Genomic DNA, 8,115 nt, shown 5'->3' with positions numbered 1-8,115 from the left:
AGAATGAGGGGAATCATTCAAGCCATTTTGACTACAATTCTAAAGGAAAACCCAGCCGCAATGTAGCAAATATAGACAAAATGCCTTTAAAAGATGTTTCAGAAATAAGAAAAAGAAAAAGACCCAGCAGCCTTGATAACCAACTAAATATGGGCTGTGAGGGTGATTAAGCTGTGTGGGAAGATGGGCCGTGCCATGCAAGATTTCAACTTTGGGATCCTCGATTAATGGCAAATATATTAAATAAGGCAGGAAAGAAGTAGAGCAGACTGTAGAGAAACAGGTGTTTTTCATAAAAGCACCATTGGACTATCCAGTGGAAGTTTTCCAGGAGGCAGAAAAAGATACAGATCTGAATGTTATGCTCATGGACAGGTGGTAGGACCAAAAGATAAAGACCCGAGGAGTCTTTTTAGGATAAGGCAGAGGAACAGAGAGATAGCTCAAGACATGAAAGTGAATGTGAACACAGGGCATTCAGGGAAAAGATGTACATGGAGAAGAGAAAAAGCTAAGAAATGGCATAATCCCAAGGGATATTGATATTTCAGAGGCAAAGGAAAGAAATAGCACCAAATGGCAGCAACCCCTCCTTAGAGATGGAAGAGGAAAGGGGAAGGATCATTCAGCAAGTATGGATTTTGTATTACAGAAAAGCAGATACCCATCCATTTTTTCACCTCCTTTTTTCTAGCCAAGTCATTACCAGGCTCTTCCCTAGGTCCCACTCTAGAGAAGCCCTGAAGCCATAGTCACTGTTGGGAGGAGACAGCAACAAGGGCTACTTGAGTAAGAATATCTGTGTCCACGTATCTTATTGAAAAACATGTTTTTTCAAACTCTTCTGGCACTGTTACAGCAAAGTATATGCCCAACATTTACTTAGGGCTCTAATTTGAAATACACTTATTGTTAATTTACTGCATCTCCCAAACAGATTGCCTTTATATATTTTCAGTAACTAAAAAGTTTTTTAAAATCACCCCAAAGTAGGCAAAGATTTTATAAATAGATCACAAAAAGCAATAGCCATAAAAAGAAAATTGATTTCATTACAAATAATCAAAAGATACCATGAAGACCATGCAAAGGCAAGCCAAGCTGGGGAAATATCTGTAATACATATATTCGACCATATATTCATATTTAGAAAATAAAAGATCTGACAAAATTTTTTTTAAATACTCCAATTTGAGAATGGGCAAGATTTTAACAGGAATTTGACAAGATATCCAAATGCCAATAAGTTTATGAAATGGCATTTAACAATATTACTTACAAGGAAACAAATTAAAACCATAAGGACCACCTCACACCCACTAGGATGACTACTATAAAAACAGAAAATAGCAAGTGTTGACAAGGATGTGGGGAAACTGGAACCCTTGTACATTATTGAGAATATAAAATGGTACAGTAGCTTTGGAAAATAGTATGGTGGTTCTACAAAAAGTTAAAATAGAATTACCATATGACCCAGCAATTCCACTTCTGGGTATAGGCAAAAAAAAAAAATTGATAGCAGAGTCCTGAGGAAATATTTGCACACCCATGTTCATGGCAGCAATTATTCACAACAGCAAAAAGGTGACAGCAATCCAAGTGTTCACCAACAGACAAATGTTTAGACAAAATGTGGTGTACACAACAATGGAATATTAAAAAGAAAGGCAATTCTGGCACATGCTACAACATGGATAAATATTAAGGACATTACACTAAGTGAAATAAGCTGGTTACAAAAGAACAAAGACTATGGTTCTACTCATATGAAGCACTTAAAATAGTCAAATTCATAGAGACATAAAGTAGAGTGGTGATTCCCAGGGCCTGGAGAAAGAATGGGGATTCATTGTTTAATGGGTACAATTTCAGTTTTCCAAGAGGTAAAGGGATGGGTGGTGGTGATGGTTATACAACAATGTGAATGTATTTAATACCAGTAACTGTAGATTTAAAAGTGGTTATGATGGTAAATTCTGTATTTTCTATATATTGCTGCAATTAAAATTTTTTAAAAATTTTAAAAACCCACAAGTAGATCCAATATGCAATCCCCAAAATTAATTAAAAAGACTGACAGAACCAACCATGTGTTAGTGAAAATGTAGAGCACTTGGAATCCTTGTACACTATTTGTGGAATTTAAGCTGGTACAACCACTTTGAAAAACTGTTTGGCAACATCTACTAAAGCTAAATATAAGCCTACTCTATGACCCTACAATTTCACTCCTAGATATATGTTCAAGAAGAATGAGTGGACATGTGCACCAAAAAACTTTAGCAAGAATGTTCATAGCTGCTTTATTCATATTAGCCTCACTTGAAACAATTCAAAGATAGAACAGGAGAATGGATAAACAAATTTTGGTATATCCATACAATGGAATTACTATTCAACAATAGACTAGCACAAACTACAAATGTACACTACAACATGGATGAATCTTGTAGACATTGTTATGTGAAAGAAGACATACATGAGTTCCTTCTCTTTACTACTTATATGGAGCTTAAGAGCAGACAAAACTAACAGATGGAGGTTTTAGAAATCATAATGTGGTTACCTTCAGGTTGGAAGTGGGATGAAAATGGACCAGAAAGGCAAAAAGGAAGAAATCCTTGGAGGTGCTGGAAGTGTTCTGTATCTTGACCTGGGTGTACACACATGTAAAAAATACATTTTGATTAATGCATTTTATATTTTATTGTATGTATTGTTATGTATACCTAAAAAATAAAATATCTCTAAAGCACATGTCTTTACAATGAGGATGCTATAATTCACAAAAGGAGTAAAATGTCAACTGTACTCTTTTCCTTTCTAATTTGGAAGATTAGACCTTATTCCTCTTAGATACTTTGGGAGATGGTTAACTACTTCCCAGTGTCCTGAGTCAGATAATGTTATCTAAGTCCTATGCGGTACAAATTTACATGTTCCTAAATGTTCATGAGCTTTCCTGAAGCCACTTCATATCCACAAGCTTTTTACAGCAAGAGCCTTTCAGTCTTTAGCTCAGTCTATACGTCCAGAGCTTCCAATTTGCTTTAAACTGGTTAAGTGCCCAATTAGATACTTTCAAGCTTCAAGAACGGTATGTGATTTTGTTTTACACCTTCATTGGCATGGGCTAAACAAATCCCTCTTCAGCTATAAACGCAGAGCGTCAAAAATCACAAGATACCACCACATTCTGGCACTATGATGAACACACCCCCGCCCCCCGAGGAAAGAGAAATTTCCATTGTCTTTAACAGCTTGACTCTTTTACAGCCAACATAACTTTCATTTCCCTGTGAGAGCACCATGGCCCAGCATTCTAAGGAAAATAAAAATCCACAAAAGTGAACATTTCCCCTCCTGGCTTCTTCTACCATCTAACAGTGTGCTACCCAGTTATCAAAAAGGGGCCTAAATATTATCATAATAACTTTGAATGGTGACAAGATTTATTCTGGTGATCACATCTAAAGGATATAACCATTAATCACTATGTTGTACACCTGAAACTTATATGATATAGTGTATCAACCATACTTTAATAAAAAAAGAGAAAGGGACTTAGTATGCAAAATATCATTTTAATAAATAATCAAAGGCAAATTCTTTTGAATTGTGTCATAATGAAAAGCTTATTGTTTGACCATGATTGTCTTTGATCCCCATATTAAAAGTATCATTAATTCAGTGAAGTGGGTAAATTATGAAGGTACTACTTATATGTTGGGCTTAGAAAAGCAAACAAGGTGGGAGGAGAAAAGTGACAAGATGGTTAAAAACAGAAGGGCTGGTTTAAAAAATACCTAATATATAGGTATTTCAGTAATCTGATAAGTGAGATTTTAAGCCAACAGTGAGATGCAGCTTTTGTAAAAAGCATATACTGTCACGTTATCTCAACAGGGTGACTTTGTTAGTTAACAGTTTCACAAATGAAATTACTCAGAACGATTGGAAGTTTTATACAGCTTCAGGAAAAGTGTTTTTGAAAACAAGTATCAAGCAACAACTGGCTAAATACAAAGGCATTTGGTCACAATAGAAAAATGATCCTCTTTTAGAAGAGTAAAAAATAATACAACAATAATATACAGTATTTTTTATTTAAATACCTTCTCTGAAATAGAATGCACTTGTTTTCTCCTTTGAGAGCACCTCAATGTTTCACTTCATAAAAGCCTATATTGTATATTTCAAGATATTGGAATGCAATAATTATAAAGCTGGATAGGTGGCTTGTTTTACATACCTGTGGTTTTTCAGATTCTTGTGCTTGCTTACTTGTGTGTATGTGCTTATTTTTCAGAAACCACTTCTAGAAGATCCCATTTTGGCTTCTACACTGCCACCTGTAGACATAAAAGGGAAATAAACCACGTCTTACCAACCATGCATCTTTTCTAAGCATCTAACAGGGACAATGTGGGGGGGATGGGAAAATATTTGCTCCAAGGAATAAAAGTGTTTTTTCTCCTGTGTGGAAAATTTGTAAGGAGTAACCTCTCCCCCAATGGTTTGATAAATTATTTAGAAATCAAAGCATTCATAAGTCTCAGATGAATACCACTCTAATCAGTTCATTAAAGTAAGAGATGGAGTTCACAGAATTCAACCGCATGCCAGCCAACAAGGACTTAAAGACCTGTCCATTAAAATGAGAAGATAACTTGACCACTTTGTTAATCGAGTAATCAAGAATTCTGTAAATTACCACAAATAGAGTGGGAGAGGCCCTGGCTGGTGTGGCTCAATGGATTGAATGCTGCTTGTGAACCAAAGGGTCACAGTTCAATTCCCAGTCAGGGTACATGCCTGGGTTGCAGGCCAAGTCCCAGTAAGGGGCATGCAAGAGGTAACCACACATTGATGTTTCCCTCTTTCTCCCTTCTTTTCCTTCTCTCTCAAAAATAAAATGTTTTTAAAAGATAGAGGGAGAGATCTAGGAAAAGGTTACTGTTATCACATGGTTGTAAAATGTCTGTTTAAAATAATAATATTCTAACATGAACTAGAGCTTTGTCCAATGTAAACAGCAGTTAGGTGGGGTATTTTCACACTTCCCCTATTCCTAGTTTGAATGTGAAGAGTGCTGAAAGGTCTTTCTGAAACCCCACAGATTTTAATACAGGTAGGTCTTTTTTTCTTTAAAAAGCATCAGTAAAAACCCATGAACATAATAAGCAATGAATAAAGATCCATAAGCAACTATCAGTGAGTCCAAGCAGCCACGAGATGCGGTATGTGTGTGAAAGATTGAGAGAGAAGAGATTGAGATAAATGAGACTGAGAAAGAGGAACAGGCGATTGAGAAATTGAGAGGCGAGAGACAGAGATATTGAACGAGATGAGAGAGATTGAGAGAGAGACAAGAAAGACTGAGAGAGATGAAGAGATTGAGGGGGGAAGAGAGATCCAAAGTTAATTTAGAAAAACAGACCCAACCATGGTGTGTGTGTGATGTGAGTGTGTGGGTGAGCGCGAAGAGGGGAAAGGAGGAGAAAGATAAGGAGAGGGAGAGAAAGAAAAAGCGAGAGAGAAAACGAGAATGGGAGACTACCCCACTGTGTGTGTGAGAGAGAGAAACAGAGAAAGAAACAGAACAGAGACAGACACTAAGATTCTAGAGTTAATTGAGAACAGACTGCGCCGCACAGCTTTTTACCTCCTCTGAGTCCGACAGCCTGCCCACGACAAGTGCCCCAGCTCCAGCACCTTAAGCCAGACACATGCACCACCCCACACCACCTCACCCTCACCCCACCCCCACCCCCACCCCCACGGTGAGATAACGCCAGAAGTTATACAGAGAGCATGCCCGCCAAGCCCGCTACCCCCAAATCCCGGAGGCCTTTTTACCAGAGATCCGTCCCTACTTACCAGTAATTTACTTTAACGCCTGAGGACTGGTTTGATTTTAGGAATTGCAGCAAACCCAAGAAAATCAAGTCTTCTTGAGCCACCCTCCTCCTTCTCCCTAGGACGGACATGCACACACACTCACACTTTCTTTTTTCCCAACCCCGTACACGCGCTGAGCCATCCCAAGAGGCTTTTGGGGGAGGGGGGCAGAGACAATCCTTTTCCCACGTGTCTCCACTAAACCCTCGTCTAAACATGCACAAGGCGCCAAGTGCATGTGCACAGTCAGCCTTCGGAGATAACTTCAGCAAACCCATTCCACTCCCCGTACCACCCCCAACCTCCCACTCGGGCCCTGAAGGCGCAAGGGAGCGCACGGACTCAGGCACGGCCCTCGGCTGGTCCTGCTACTACTAGCTCTTCTCCAAAGGTTCCTACAATCCAGGGGGCCCAGAGCAGGGGGCGTCTTGATGTTTGCTGGGTGTGGATTGTGAAGAGAGGGTGCAAACTGCATACACAACCGAGATTGCGGGCAGGGGGAAGGGTCGCAGTATTCCAAAACCGCTCGGGTGCTCAGCACATCAGAACGGGTGGGGTGGGACATTGAAACCCGAGGGAGAACATCCCCAAGGAAGGCAGCTTTGCCGCACCTCTTACCTACCAACCACAGAGCGGAAGCAAAAGCGTGCACAGCGCGGAGGCACAAGCGTGCACACCACGGGGTCGTGCACCTTCCTCCTGCTCCCAGACCTGCCCAGCCCTCATTCCCGAGCTCGGTAGCCTCGAGCTCGGTAGCCTCGAAGGGAAGGCATCCGCCCCGGCAGCTCAGAAGGAGTGAGAGTCACACGCTCCGGGGTGCCCACCTGCGAGCGGTATCGCCGTTGCAGTGGGTGAGTGTGCCGGCTTCGCAGTCTTCCCTAAAGAAGAAGGTGGTGGTGGTCTGACCCCTGGACTCCACGTGTCTCCTCGCTCCCGGGCAGCCGCAGTCCTCGCTCTCCTTCCTCCCTGCGAGTGAGCTCCCCGTGTACTCCGCAGGTTCTGCCACCGTTGCTCAGCGGGTCTGATCTTAAGCTGTCCTCTCCGCCCCTTTCCCGCCGCCCCGCACAATGCTCCGCCCCCCTCCCCGCCCATCCTCGCCCTTGCCCAGCGGGGCTGCGGGCCTGAAGCCTAGAGCTGCAAATCTCCAGTTCCTTGCGGGGAGGCGGAGGGGGGGCGGCGAGGTCCACCCGTACTCAATGCTCCTAACCTGCTCCACTTTACCCCCCACCAGCGAGTGCTTCCCGCACTCACCCAGAGCCCAAGGGTGTGGGCACCGCGTGCTCTGCCCTCGATCTTCCCGCCTCTCTTCACTCTCCGGAAAGCACCTTCCAGGGCCCCAAAGGTGCCTCGTGCCTTGGAAAGAAGGTAGTTAGTAAAGCCGGGTGGAGAGAGGAGGCAAGGAAATTAGCATGTCAACTGCCAATGGATACAAGTTGCTGCCTGTGCCTTGTTTCTGTTACATTGAATACCTGAGTGTGCTGCTTTCCTTGTTACAAATGCAGCAATATTTTGAGGTACGATGTCAGATTTCCAAGCTAATTGGTTGTAGGAGCTTTTAAAAAAATTAATGTTGCAAAAGACAACAGTCAACTGTTTTCAAAAAAGTTACGTTATATTATGACATTTCCGATTTTTTAAAATAGCAAAATATAAACAACAGAACACCTGTGTTTTACAAAAACAGATCCGGTGTGTTTGTGTTATTTAAACCCTCTGTAATTATATTACTTGGGTTTGTTTTAAAGTGCATTTTAGGTCCTTCTTAAAAGAACCAGCTCAGAATTTAGGGCTAGGAACCCATAAGTTTTCATTTGGCTTTGGCCATAATTCTAAAATGTCAATTTCATGGAAATTATTAAATGTGGTTATATAGAAAAATGGATCCTGTTTGTTCCACGCTGGTAGCATTCTTATATCTGGCGAAGGATAGATTTTTTTTTAAAGCCAAGAAATAATGAAATTCTCATTCATTTTCTAGTGATAGAATATCTTATGTAAGCTTTTTCTTTAGTGTTTTTCACTTGGAGGCAAACTTCCTTTCTGTTTTCTCATTTTTTTAATACAAATAAAGTTATAGATGCCATGATTTTTTGAGACTTTGTTTTCTTAAAGAGATAGGAAAATTAATTATAATTTATTATCACAATTAACCTGAGGCTCATGATACTAAATTTCACACTGATTAACCCTGTTTTTCAACTCTGCTTTTAG

The 8,115-nt window shown here is 40.8% G+C and overlaps 1 long non-coding RNA gene across 1 annotated transcript; it reads right to left on the bottom strand.

The window, feature by feature from the left end:
- Positions 1–2,564: 2,564 nt before the first annotated feature.
- On the bottom strand, positions 2,565–7,114 carry LOC123478668 (uncharacterized). The gene is made up of 3 exons (XR_006653948.2): positions 6,729–7,114; positions 4,256–4,355; positions 2,565–2,656 (listed from the first exon to the last, which is right to left on the bottom strand). It is a non-coding gene; the product is annotated as an uncharacterized lncRNA (long non-coding RNA).
- Positions 7,115–8,115: the final 1,001 nt, after the last annotated feature.

The sequence above is a fragment of the Desmodus rotundus genome, chromosome X (assembly GCF_022682495.2).
Source record: "Desmodus rotundus isolate HL8 chromosome X, HLdesRot8A.1, whole genome shotgun sequence".
Lineage (NCBI taxonomy): Eukaryota > Metazoa > Chordata > Mammalia > Chiroptera > Phyllostomidae > Desmodus > Desmodus rotundus.
This window is presented reverse-complemented; position numbering and strand designations above follow the sequence as displayed.